The sequence below is a fragment of the Triticum aestivum genome, chromosome 7D (assembly GCF_018294505.1).
Source record: "Triticum aestivum cultivar Chinese Spring chromosome 7D, IWGSC CS RefSeq v2.1, whole genome shotgun sequence".
NCBI lineage: Eukaryota > Viridiplantae > Streptophyta > Magnoliopsida > Poales > Poaceae > Triticum > Triticum aestivum.
In genome coordinates, this window is record NC_057814.1 from 223,935,874 (window position 1) to 223,944,611 (window position 8,738).

General features: G+C 42.8%; 1 pseudogene; it reads right to left on the reverse strand.

Moving 5' to 3' along the window:
- Window positions 1-266: 266 nt before the first annotated feature.
- On the reverse strand, window positions 267-1,147 carry LOC123171051 (probable methyltransferase At1g27930; annotated as a pseudogene).
- Window positions 1,148-8,738: the final 7,591 nt, after the last annotated feature.

The window sequence follows — 8,738 nt, forward strand, 5'->3', positions numbered from 1 at the left end:
TCCCTAATAATAAAGCACGGATTGACTTTGTTGGGTTCACCGTCACAATACGCTTCTTCCCGTAAGTTTACGTTTTCACTTTGAATTTAAAACATATACACAAGGTGGTACTATATGTTTTACGTGCCCAAACTTGTAGCTAAAATTTCCTTAAAACGTTTCGGAGACTCTGTCACCTCCGTAGCCATCGGGATAGGAGCGGCACATCTAAAGTAGCGAGATCTGAGAGAACGCTGAACCACGCCGATCGAACATCGTGGACGCCATCATGGATACGCGCGTGAGCTGCGCCGCCGAGCAGAGAAGGTCGAAGGGGGGACGGCTCCGGCGGGGCTCTCGTCGGCGAACTCGTCGGCCGTCCGGCTCTCCCCTCCGCCTCTGTCCCTCTCGGCCTCTCCTCCGCCTCCGGCGTCCCCGTCCCCCCTTAGGTGCGTCTCCATCCCAGCACCTGAACTCCCCTGTCCTCGTCGGCCAGCAGCCGCGATGAGGCACTCGTCGATCGGCAGCCATGGCGCCGCTGGGTGGAGAAGATTGGTGGTGGCGTCAGATCTTCCCGTTGTCCGGTTCATCTCGTGCACCGTCACGTCCACCGCTTCGGCCCCGTCACGCGCGCGGCCGTGGTGTACATGGCGCCCATCCTCCCCGGCCCCCCGGGACCTGCCCCGCTCGGCCCGTCGACGACGACCACGTCCCACCTCGCGTCGAGCACCTCCCCCGGCAAGGAGGTCAGCACCAGCCGGCAGCCCAACTTGCGCACCGTCCCCGTCGGGCGCCGGCACACCGGGCTCGACCTCGCGCGCCGCAGCACCGCCCATGCCTCCCCGGCCGGGTCGGGGTACCTTGAAACATGGACGGCCGCCGAGCTGCTGGGGCCACGCCCAACGAGCACGCCCCGCGCGTCCTCGGCGCTGTCGGTGACGGAGGCGGTGGCAGCGCCCTGCCCGGAGTTGACCGCGGCGAGCGCGAGGAGCTGCGGCGAGAGGCCGAACACAAGCAGCCTGCTGGGCGCGCGCGCGGCCACGATGGAGCGGAGCAGCGCGAACTCCTTGGCGTTGAGGCTGTCCGTGGACCAGAGGTGAAGAGCGAGGAGGTGGTGGTCCGGGACACAGCCAAGGTGCATCCTGCGCATCAATCAGAGACGAAGGCCAGGTATGTATGCAATTAATTCAAAGAGATTTACTGATTTACTTTAATGACTACTCAGGAAGTATGTGACAGGGATGTTTCTCCACTGACCCCTGGATCATGAACGCTAATTACAGTTGCGGATCTGCATATGTGTGACTGGGATTTTATGGCTGCTGCATGGCATTGGGCAATATGGTGGAATTGTTGTGGGATTTTGGATGTCTTTGCTGGTTCACAGAGATAGATGTAGGTGAGTTTCTTCTGTGCTTATGATTGTGTTTGATAATGCCTCGTTCAATGAGCGTGCCATTCGACCAATTGTTTGTATGAATTCTGTAAAAATTGTGTGACTATGAGTGAACGAAATCTTGTGTGCCACACCTTTGAGCTTGAGATGCAGATTTGTATTCCCTGTGAGTAACTTAACATCTGACATCTTTACTTAAAAAAATTAGATGCAACTGGGGAACTTGAATCATTTGTTAGGTAAATGGCAGGAGCAGAACATATTCAGTAAATACAAACGATCCGCATCTCATGTTCAAAGGGACATCCTAAAGGCTTTGTCTTTCTAGCGTGTTCTGCTCACAATTCACCACCCTTCTTGATAAATTGGTATGCTCTTGGTATTGACATCTAACATATTCAGTACAAACATGTCTTGAATTGTTTTTGTAGGATTAAATGTTGCAGCACTTGTGATTTTATCATTCCGTCTTAAAGTATTCACACTGCTGTCACCATATGTGTACAACTGGAAACGTATTTTACCGAGTTAAGAGAAAATGATGCCATGAGGAAAACTTTGAACAGGTTTTATAAGATCATCTTTATACGTGTCTTTCAATCTTTCAGTTTTTTTTATGACTGCTGGGTTTATTAGTACAAATAAAATTTACTAATAAACTTGAGGATAGGAGAAACATCAGAACAGTGAAAGCATGCCACATGGTACAGATGTAACAGTACTGATACAGAAACAAAGCATGTACAGTTAGCAGAACTGAAGCACCAGAATGTTTAAGGGGAGTTGAATGTCAAAAACCACAAACCTGGTACTCTAATGGTTTTCAGGCTCATATTTTATAGTGAACAAGAAACCATTTTTCTCACTCTTTTATGCGTAATTATGTCTAACGTATATTAATGTTTTGGTGGAAACAGTGGTACTTCCTGTCCTCTTTCAGAGTTTAAACTACTTTCCTGACGATTTAATAAAGTCGAAACTTTGACAAGGGATGTAGCAGGGCTAGCAGAAAACATGATGCACGATTGAATTAAACATGCAGGGTTCAATACACGTCTAAGCATGCAAATATATTTTACTTCACCAGAAAGAATCTGCTTGGTTCTTTTACTAATTATCTTGTCAAATGCAGTTCGTGGGATAAGGGTGGTACATCAGTTCTGAAGATTACTTTATTTTCAATACTAGAACATGAGACGAATTACTTTATCTATATACTACAATATGGGCGGACACCAATGTTGACTTCAAATTGCATTGCTTATTTTGCAATGTCAATCTTATTTTGCAGCCAATATGATGCACGATTGCAGAACATATGTCTGCAATTCTGCATACATCTTCATGATATTTTCTTCTATCTAATTTATATGAAGATTAAGAGTTATTTTTTACCTGAAATTTACCTGAGAATTACTTCAGTGTGTGTCATGTCCATCTTATTCCATCCACATGATCAATGGGCCACAAATATAATTCTCAATCCAAGGATTCCCAAAACTAATAATTTGTGCCTTCAATAACCGAATGTACTTTTTTTTGTCTAATCTTAAAATCTTGGCTGATATAATAATATTAGTGTCACAGTGGTCTTCGCTGCTATCATGACTACTACAATACTATAAGAGAAGCAAAAGCCTCTATTGATTGTTGCAGCCTTGCAGGAGATCCAGGAAATGAGACATTGGGGCCCTCTGATTCTTAAGGAGCTCCATGCAAGGTATTAAGGCCAGCAAATCCAGTTTGTTTTTCATTTGACTTCTCTATGACCCGTTGCCCTTATTCAATGTGTTATTCAGGTACTAATTTTGGGATAATCGGAAAAAAAATAAGCTTTGTAAGTTACGTCATATTTCCATGTTTTAGTATGAGATTTAGATATATTGTTTCTCCGTTTGCATATTCATTATATGTTTTTCTCCCGTTGCAACGCACGGGCATGTTACATGTAACTGCACTTAACTCTGCTTATATTTCTCAATGGCCGCAAAGTTCAAGCAGTAGTAAGTAGTATATATACATACTTTGCTCACAGTATAATCATCTGATGCAATGTGATAGTTCCAGCAAAATTTCTTCACCTATATATCAAATTATGTTACTTCTCTTTGTGTAAATCTTGGATTTCTAGATTTTATGAAAATGACTTTTTATTTCAGAAGTGTTATTGAATTTTTAAACTGTTTAAATATAGATGAATCTTTGCAAATCCAAAAAAGTGGTGGGAATATCTACAACATGTAGTTTCTCAAGCAATCTTCTGCATGTTTGTGACATGATCATTGTGCACATATATTTAATACTGAATGAAGGTCTTCTGCTATCACTATTAATGGTTCTGTTGTCGTGTAAGTCATTTCTTAAGTGTTGTGTATTAACACATTAGAGTAAAAGATAATTGTGTATGAAGAATAACATTACGAAGTCAGGCAGAATTTGACCTTAGTTTTGACCAAATTAATCTTTTTTTGTTTGCCAGGTTGTGTGTCAAACATCACTTCATGTTGTAGTGTATTTTTTTTTCCTTTCAAAAGCCAGACTGTGCAATCTGGCTTTATAAGAAGTTTCACTTTATTATTAGTGGAGAGCGGGAGATAAAGAAAGGGAAGGAAAAATATACTAATTCTAGAAACTAGCCATTGTTCCATGGAAAAACACGTGAGTTTGTTCTATTATGTTCATCGGAAGTCTTTACGGAGGAGTTGGGATTGAGTGAGCGACATAGATTTGCTTGAGGCTACTAATTCTTTTCTGCTGTTATTTGCATCTTACTTAATTTTTTTTCTTCAAGTTCTTCCTGTTTTCCCATATCGTCTTCTCTATAGAAGTTGCTACATCAAATTAACTAAGTACATCCTTCTTTCTTGTCCAAGTTTGTTCTATTCTATTACTCGGAAGTCTGTATAAGACTGACAGAGTGAAGCAGATTTGCTTGAGATTTGAATTATTTTTTTATGCCGGGTTTGTACGCGATACTATTTGATTAATGAAAACTGATGGAAAGTAGTGACAAACATTTGATTGAGTAAGCTACTGGATTTTACCAGTAATACACAGTAATTCCTTGCAATATAATCATTGTTTGTATTTACACATTGGATAATAGATGTTTCAATCGCTAAATTAAACTAAGGCTTTTAGAATAAATTGTGGCCTCTAAGCTTGTGTGTAGTCAATTACTAAATGTGTAATATTAGCACGACTATTTCTTAAGTGCTCCCAGCCACTTATGTTCTTTCTTTTTTTGATCAAATGATATTTATGTTTCTCGATGGATTGATTTGAACGCTACCCCATTGCAACGCACGGGCCTTTTACTAGTCTTTCCTTAATTTTTTAATAATAAAGCACGGATTGACTTTGTCGGGTTCACCGTCACAATACGCTTTTCTTTTCGTGAATTTACGCTTTCAGTTTTTTTCACCTATATTATTTTCTATATCCGAGGTGGTACTAATATTACAGTTCATTTCCTACGTTTGATCATCAAACGATCGTCTGATTCCACCTATCGATCGCTCGGCATGGGCCTTCATAGGTCGGTGTGCTTGGTTTCCACCGATCAATTGCTAGGTATGGGCCGGCCCATTTAATTAGGAGCCAGCGCTGATCGTTACGTGTTTTTTCTTCCTGTAAGTATAGGCTAAATGTGTCGTAGGTTGTTCGTAGCTACGTTGCTGAGCCTGGGCCGCAAGTCATGTTTCCAGTTCTCGCGCAAGCCACCAAAAAAAAGGATGCCTGAGGTGAAGATCGAACCTGTAACCTCAGGTGTTGTGTGCTAAGTCAGTAGCCAACAGGGAAAGCATACTGATGCGATGATGCGTGGATATTTTTGTTTGAATAGTCCCACCTCGCCAATTTAAACTAATTCTCACCGATTCATATACGTTCTCAAGTTGTCTGGAACATCACCTATATAGCTGGCGGCTAGCTAGGTGCCGGGATATGAGATTAGCATAATATAAACGTTGCCTCGAGAGAATATGGAAGCAGCCAGTGATGTGATATACTGCATCGACCATGAATTCATAAATCAAATCTTGGAAAAAGAACAAGTACGTATTGCATTCTCTTTACTAGCTCTTTTTTCTGTAACAAGATTTTCGTCCAACTTAAATCTTCAGTATTTTATCTTTACAATCTTTCTTGTGGCACCTTTTGTTTTAACTTGACCTACAACATATGGACATGTGATTTATTTTCTCCCGTTGCAACGCACGGGGTCTTTTGCTAGTAATAATAAAGCCGGGTTGCGTCTGTCGGGTTCACCGTCGTGGCATTTTTGCAAGAGGCCTCTGACTTTTTATTTAATCAACCCGCACACCCTTTTTTAAGTGGCTAAACCAAAAAACGATTCGTTCTTCAACCCGCAATCCTTATCGGCAGCGATGTGGTGGCAGCGAGGCGGGAGGCATGCGCGGAGATGGAGGAGACATGGAGAGTCGTCGGGGGGCGAGGAGTTCACCGGTGTCGACGCCATGGACCATGGCGACGCAGGCTTGCAGGGGGTAGCAAGAAGACGAGCAGAGGGGAGCGTCGTGGATGGGAGATGCTGGCAACGGGGCAACCGGGAACGCATCGGCGAGGGCAACCGACAGCAGCGGCGCGAACTGAAAGGAGGCGGCCATGGCTTCCTTCAGCGCCAGCAGGGAAGAGAAAGAGGGTGAGAGTGGGGCGATGGGGCACAGAGGGAGGAGGAGAACGCGCGAGAGACGCGGGTGGCGGCGGTGGAGGACCTCGCCGGCGGCAGCGGCCGATCGGTGCAGGGGATCGGGCGCGCGCTGCTCCTCTCCTCCTGGTGGCGCGAGGTGAGGTCGAGGGGATCGAGAGGAGGGAGGCAGACGAGTGAGAATCGGGCTAGGGTTCTCTAAGTGGTGGGGATAAGTGGAGGCCCGGCTGGGCCTTGGGCTGGCTGGGGTGTGCTGGAATGGGCCGGCCTGTTTTTAAAGAAAAGAAGGGATTTCCCTCTATTGGGAGGGTAGAAATCATTTTGCTCAAAGAAAAAAGGGAGGGTAGAAATCATGCGAGAGTTGCGTTCTTTTGTTCTACGTGGTGTGGGGACTGCATTTGTGGCTGAGAAAAAGGGTGGGGGAAAGCTCCATGTAGTTTTTTTTAACGTGTATGGGTCGTAGGTCTTAATTGGCCGGCTTTAATTACTGTATTTCAGTTAATTTGGGAATTCGGTTAGCAAATTCCAATGACCGAGCTCAACTCAATAATTCCGGTTTTTATCATTCGCTAACCGATTGAACAATCGAAGTTTCAGTCCTCAATTTTTTTCACTTTGGTTCCTGTTTTTTCGTCTTTGGTTCTCGGTTTTTATACTCACCCTTAGGCACAAGGGAAGGAGGAGGGGATTGAGCTGCGCTAGGGTTTGTCAGGCGTGGGCCGGCTAAAAAGGGTGGTCAGGTAGGCCGGTGTTGAGGCAAGGCAGGCAAATTGTGGTAGGCCAGCTTTCGGTTCTACCAAAAATGTTTTCTTATTAACTAATAGTACTATTTCGATAATTCACACAATATCTCATAAATTTATATATATTTCCAAATAGACATTCAACAAGCCTCTCCGGAAATAAACAAAACATAGAGTGAGGTGTGGCTATAATTTTACAATGACAGACCCAGTAAAGAAGGAATGCAAGTTGTGTACGGGGTTGAGATGTGTGTGGCTATAACGTGGCAATAAGAGAGTGACCCGGTAAAAAGAATGAACATTACGTGGGTTGAGGTATGTAGCTATAACATGACAATAAAAGAGGACTGTGTGGCCATATAAAGTGACATACAAGAGAGACCTCATAAAGAAGGAATGAACAATGTTGATGTTTCCTCTCCCATTGATATACAATGCTACTCAAGATGAACAAGTCGATAATGTTGTAACTGAAAACCGTAGTTTGCCGAATCTAAAAGACCGACTGTACCATGTGCGTTTTTTTCCGTTACAACACACGGGCCCTTTTGCTAGTGTCATGTAAATTGTTTCCTGGGAAGGTCATGTGTCACATGGTAGCTAGGGTTCTGGTGGCCCATGCGGTGGCTCCGAGGGCGTTGGCCTAGTTGAGCATGAGGCTAGGCTGAGCCTCTTGTCCGTTGGCCCACGAATTCAAAGCATCGTTGTGTCCATGTCACCGAATGTTGCATGACTATCGCGGAATTTCCTATTTGCCGCTCATTGCGGCAAGTTGCCGGGGCAACGCACAGGCGAGCGGCCGACCGACACGACTGGGCCAGCCCATTTGGGTATTGTTTCTTTCTTACGGTTTTTTCTTTTATTTTATTTCTTTGTGGTCAGTTCTTTTTCTTTTTCTTTCTTTTTCCTTTTGTTTTTTTAAATTTAATTTTTATTTTTCCAGAAAAATTGAAGATTCTAAAAAAATCAAATTTTGGAAAATGTTCCTGTTTTCAAAAAAAATTCCTACATTCAAAAAATGTTCGCATTTTAAAATTGTTTGGGAATTTCAGAAAATGTTCCTTATTTTTTGAAAATGTTCCAGTTTTAAAATTGTTCAGAAATTTCAACAATTGTTCACTTCCTTTTTAAATATTTCAAAACAATGTTCATGAATTTCTGATTTTTTTTGTTTTCTTTTTCATTTTTCTCTTTTTCTTTTTTAAGTTTATTTTTCTTTTCGAACTTTTTTGAAAATTTCAAATATCGTTCAGAATTTCAAAAAATGTTCTTACTTTGAAATTTGTTCACAAATTCCAAAAATATTTACAATTTCAAAAAATGTTTGTGATTTCAAAATTTTGTTCACAATTTCAAAAAATGTTCTTGTTTTCAAAATTTGTTCACAAATTTAAAAATTCTTCGGGGAGTTTCAAACAATGTTCAGGCTTTCAAAATTTGTTTGGAATTTGAAAATTGTTCCCTTTTTCAAAAATATTGTTCACAAATTCAAAATACTTTTGTGGTTTCTAATTTTTGTTTGTCTTTGTAGGAAAATGTTTGAAATTCGAAATTTTATTTGTGTTTTTAAAAAATGTTCACGTTTTTAAAAGAAAGATTTGGAGCTTCTAAAAAAACTCTACCTTGCCTTGTTCGTGTCGTTACAGTACACGGTCCGGTCGCTACAGTACATGTTTTGATCGCCCCTCCCCGTAGTGCTTTTAGTATTTTTGCGATGTATAACTATTACCAACGCGTCCTCAGCTCGAGTGGGGAGCGGGAGGCATTAAGCAGCCAGAGGTCGCGAGATGGATGCCCCACGGGGGCACTCAGTTTTTTTTAGCCACAGTGCGTTTGTTCGCTAGCTGCAGTGCTGCTAATGGGCCGGCCCACTCGGTGGCGCCCCCTGTGCGATATGGCGGCAATTTGCCGCAAAATGCGACACATAGGACCTCTCGACTATGCTGCCGAG